Source organism: Pinus tabuliformis, chromosome 4_1, assembly GCF_031772625.1.
Source record: "Pinus tabuliformis cultivar Carrire ecotype Pingquan chromosome 4_1, CPIR1, whole genome shotgun sequence".
In the NCBI taxonomy this organism is placed as follows: domain Eukaryota; kingdom Viridiplantae; phylum Streptophyta; class Pinopsida; order Pinales; family Pinaceae; genus Pinus; species Pinus tabuliformis.
The window spans coordinates 879,956,762-879,962,585 of NC_142303.1; positions in this window are offsets into that span (position 1 = coordinate 879,956,762).

The window sequence follows — 5,824 nt, forward strand, 5'->3', positions numbered from 1 at the left end:
TTGTCCCACTTCAAAGAACACATGTAGAGTCAAAGCAACAAAATACCATCAAAGCATAGATATCTATAACCATAAACAATTTAGAATCAGATGTACATTAACCATACAAATGCATACACAAATACAAGATTCAGACATATACAAGTAAATGGAGGAAAACTCAAATAGCTTTATTGATGGAAGAAGTAGAAGAGAGGATTACAATCTAGCTGTCTTATCCAGCATCATCCTCCCAGCATGAAAGCCCTCTTCACCTCATGAAAAGCTAGATCACACAACAATACAATGTCTCAAAGAGAAACCAACAACACTTCCTTACAACTTACAAAATTCCAGCCTCTTGATCTCTAGGATGAGGGATCCATATATAGATGTTTGCAGGGGAGTGAGTCAGCTTCTGGGATTTTGATTAGTGTCATTTCACTGATAGTTCATGGTTCCACTTGGAGATTTCATGATCTCTTACTCATCCCTGGGTGAATTCAAAGAGGCAAGTGTCATATGAGCAGTTTCTAGAAGATTCTCTGGGTTTGCACCTAGAAAACTGCCTCTGCCATTTTCCTTCTCTCGCTCATCGCACTCTACAGAAGGGATTTTCAGTATGCATCACACCCTTTGTGTGTTGTAGGTGAGATGCATCACACCCTCAGCATGGAGCAGTCTGTATGGTCCTGTTTTGGCGAGTTCTAAGCCGTTTTTCAGGGAGAACTTCTGGGAAATGATGTAATCAGTTCACCTTGATCCTTTAGGTATGAAGAAACACTTTTAGGGGTTTGAGAGCCCTTGGTTTATTGACATATGTGATTGGGGTTGTAATGCCCAAATATGTCTATAACAGTTGCCCCCTAAAGCATGAGGTCGTAAATCTTCTGATGTCGAGTGAAATGCTTTAGCATAAGGATCCAAGGTTTTTCAAACCGGAAGGTGGCCTGTAATAAGATAAAATACAATACATTATCTCCATAATATTTTCATGATCTAGCTGAGGTGGGCATTCCCATGCTCAGCTTTATAAATTCATTTTCATGTACATAGGACAGACAACCATCTGTGTGGTAGACTGATGATTCTGGTAGAGCCATCATCCCTTAGCTTCGATGATTAACTGTGCAACGATGGTGTACATTTGATGTCTTTATTTTCCTGAATATATCGCAACCCGGATGGATGAAACTAGATCTGGGGTCTTCAAACTCATTCAATCTTTTCGCGAAGTACAAGTCGATCCATGTGAAAATATGTTCTGATGTCGAACATGGAAAGACATCACCTGATTACCAGCCAATGATGTAAGCTATTAACATGCACGAGAGGAATCACCGATAATGATAATGACCCTCAAGGTACTACAGTACAATTAACGTGGTGTGAATACATGATTTGATGTCGAACACCACATAAAATCTTTTGGTCGAAGGCCATTGATGTAAACCTGTCGCCAGAAGTGAGAAACTTGCCTTTGAGGCATGCAAGCTTCAAAGTACTGAAAGGGTTGTTCCTAAGTCGACTTCTTGGATAATGAGTTGATGTCAATAAGAAGTGAACTGTCATAGGAGGGCCTTAATGAATCCCACGTCTACGACACAGAATGAAGCAAATGATTTTATGGAGGTGAAAACGATCTGATGATGCAAGGTTTAGGGTGGCAGTCATGAAGAATGGAGTGTGAAGGTATTGCAGCGGATGAGGCGTTAGCTGGGTTGGTGAATTCTCTGAGCAACTCCTGTTGAACATATCAGTGACACTGGAATGGATTGGTAGCGTTAACTCCAAAATGGATGGTACGGAGGACCAATGGTGATATGACCGGTGAATGGAATAACCTAACCTGACTCAATCATGGCGATGGAGTGAAAGTGTCATGTTCAAGAGCGACCTGCTACCAATGATGTTCTTCAAGTTTTCTTCCTTTCTTCCCCAGTAATTGCTGACCAGTACCTCTTTATTTTTGTCAAGCTTGAGGAGGATAACGTATGCTTGTTCTATAATTTTCCCTTCGGGCAAACCTGTCGCTATGTTTCAGCGAGCCTAGTGACAGTGAAACTCGGTCTTGTTTGTATGGAAAAGTTTGTCGCTATTTTTATAATGAGTTTAGCGAAAAATATAACTCATTCCTTTTTAGTTTTAAAGAGTCTAAAAAGAGACAGAAAGGAAACTCCAGTAGTCCTTTTTCGTAGTATAATCCCTTAAGTCTGAAAAAGTATAAAATAATATGAAAGGGATGACTCTTCCGATATCTTTAGCAAGTCGAGAAAGACAAGTGCTCAATATTTTTGTGTAATGATCCCTCAGGTCCAAAAAGATTAAAATATAGAGGAGGGATGGCACTTCCAATTACTTTAACAAGCTGGAGAGGCCAATTGCTCGGCAATATTTTCATATTTTATGAGTCTAAAAAGATCTTAAAGGAGACTCGTTTTTTAGGAACGAGTGATGTTTTCGGATAACAACTGGTTCCAGGTAAGGTTGGAACTTTTCAATCACGATAGTGTAAAGAAGGTGGCTAATAGAATCACTCGTCGCAGTTGTTCCTCAAAAGGGTAAACAATCAAGTGGAGGCATATGATTGGGTAAAAAGTGGAGGTGATGGTAACAACACAACCAAGGCTCAAAAGCTGATAGCAATGTGATCACAAAGGTTATTTACCGAAGGTGGGTTCATTTGTTAATGAGCTTGAACTCTGGGGGAACATATGCTCATTGCTAGATTTATTTTTTAATGAGCTTGAACTTCGCGTAAACCTGCTCGTGCCAGTCGTATATTAAGGATGTCTCTCATCAGTAGGTTCATTTTTTAGAGAGCTTTCCCCATGCAAAACTTTGCTCCTAGCCTTTTGTACGAAAGCTAGGAACGACCAACTACTGTCCCAAGGGTTAAAGAACTACTGAGGTTAGGTAGGATAGTTTCTCGACGGGAAACATTTCCTTTGCTTTTTCATTGTTGTTGGTCCTCGCAAAGGTGAATCGTGGATCAGACCAATCACCTAACTTAATCAGTTGAAGTTAGTAAGACTATGGACTCAGAGTTACGCTGGTCGCCTTTCACTTGTGTAAAAAAGGTTTGCATGCCCCCAAGTATAAAGAGAAGTAGAGTTTCCAGGTTACCATATGGAAGTTCTTGCATTAAAGCAAGGTTGTTTCATCCACGTAGCAGCCAAAACACTTCCTTGGCTTTGTCCATTAAAATAGAGAAAGGTGAATGGTGGGAGCTTCCAATCACATAACCTTCCACAAAGAAATCTTATTCCAGACTGATCCCATTTTCCTAAATGGACGGGTGTGTCAGACTAGTCATATATCCTACGAGGAAACCTACCTTATATCTATGGTTTTCTTGCTGAAGCAGACTAGGGCGCATGCCCCTTGGGTTTATTCACATTCATCAAATCACTCGCGATCATCATGTGGATGGAGTGGAGGTTGATGAGACATTCCTTGTGCAAAAAGACCATTTAGGGATGGCATTTGACTAGTAGCTGTGTTTGAACCGAGGAATGAAAGTTGGTCAATGAGCTGGACCATTTTCCTTTCATAAGGGAAACACATCACCCGAAAATGTGAGCAAACAATTTCTCCCATGCTGTAAATGTAGTCATGCCCAAGGAGTAGATTGTAATCTAGAGGGCCTTAGGCTACCATCACGTTCAGATGAACGATTTTCCTTCTCAAAGTTATAGGAAAATTTGGAAGGATCCCTAATGGTTGACTCGTTCCTTTATTGAAGCCTGAAATATTTCGAATCTCAGGTAGAAGCGATAGCGAACCAAGCGATTTCCAAGAAGTTGAGGAAAGGATACTCACAGAATCCCCTTCATATATGATAGTACTAGCCATGATCATTATGTAAGCTTGTACTATGATTTGGAATGGTACATTAAATGGTAGGCGGGGTCTCGCTAGTAGATTCCAATCAAAGAAAATGACTAGATTTCTTGGAGGAGGGACCGAATAAACTACCGGATGAATTTTTTGAATTGAGGAACTTCCCTCCTATGGTAGAGGAATGGGTAGATTGCCCCCCTGTTCATCAGATTCTGTGTTAACAAAAAGAATCTGAATAGTGTCATTCTCATTCTCTTTGGAGACTGTATCATTTGAAGGTGGAGCTTCTGAAGACAAAACTGGGTCGACTATCGTCTCGACCTGTTGATTTTGTTCTAGTGTGGAACCAGAGGGTTTATCTTCGATGATAGATGTTTCAATCAACAAAAGAGGTGTTTTAGTCAGATTTTCAACTAGAAATGGAATTGGCAAGAGTTCTTGTATCTAGGAGGAAGTTTCTACGGTGAAGCAGGACGGTTATCCAAGACTCTCTTAGCCTCGTCCAGGAAAGGGCAACAGTGGAGGGCATGATCGCCTTCACACAACCTACAAGGAAACTTAGATCTTCATTTTTGCCCATTGACTTCATTTTCCCTATTTGATGGTGTACGCTCAACATGATCGACAAAGGTTGAAGACACCAGATTATGCAAGCGGGGAGACCAATCTCTCAAGATTCGTGGGATGCAGGGACAATCTCGATGATAGTGGTCTCCTTTGCAAATGACACACGGAGATTTGTGTTTGGATGGTGCAGTGTGTGGATTTTCGCCAGATGATGCATGGTTTCCCCCTTTCACCATTGGCTTCTTCTTCTTCTTCTCCTTCTCTTTCTTCTTCTGCTTAGTTACATGGTTTTTAGTGTTACTAGTTTCACCAAGTGAAGAAGAAGAAGGAGAGGGAGAAACAAACGAAGTGGAAGGTGGGGGAGAAACTTCAGTATCATCTGGTTGTTGATTTGATTGCTAAGGAATTACAGTGTTTTGAACGACAGAGGTCTAGAATAGCCATATTGGTAGCCAATTGTGAGTCCTGGAAGGGACAATGTAGCCATGTGTGGAGCACCAACATCTTCACAAGAGGAGAAAGGACTAGGATTCCCCCCAAAGGGGAAATCCTTGATTGGTGGACTCCATTTTCTCAACTTAAGGACAACGAGGGAATAGTGATGTTATTCCGAATTAAATGAATTTTATGATGCTTTGACACAACTTGCTTTTTCAATTTTTAAGAGTCGCGAAAAAGCTAAAGACGACTCTAGTCGCCTTCGATTTTTAATGAGCCTGAAGTGACAAGTGCTCAGATGGAACTTTTCTTTTAAGGAGTCTGAAAAGGAATGAAAGTGACTACTCTGGAAATATAGACAGCGGGATTACCAAACCAATCACAAAACTGCATTATACACCTTGGTGGTAAATTATAGAGAAATTATTGAGGACTTTACGTATGGTAGTAAATATTCTCGAATGTTGTGTTTAGTGCATTGCGATCGATAGAGTGGCAGACACAGCTTCCTAAGGATAAAGGATGTCAGCTCATTATGGTCTCCCAATATATACTCGACGGTACGTGGGAGCAGAAGTCCGTACTGGAAATTGTCGTATCAAAGAGGAGTAATCACCCAACCTACAATGAAAACGATAGTTACCAGGCTTTATGATGTGGGAATACGTCTCTAGCCTAGACTTGTAGATGTTGTGCGTTAGGTTCCAAAGCATTTTTATGTTCATTGAGATTTATTTTATAGTTGATCTTTCTTAAGAAATTTTCCTTTCAAGGTTCACCGCGTGATGTAGATGTACAACTCCTAAATATGCAATCTAAAATTATGAACAATCATTTATTTTCTTTTAGAAATGAAAATCCTAGCTACTAAGGAAATAAAAATATGATTCTTTCAACATAGATCAGAAAGCACACACTAGATGCACTTTTCCTAAATCAATTTCCTCATGCAGTCTAAATGCAAATGCACATGCATGTATTTGCTTTTTTCCAGTTC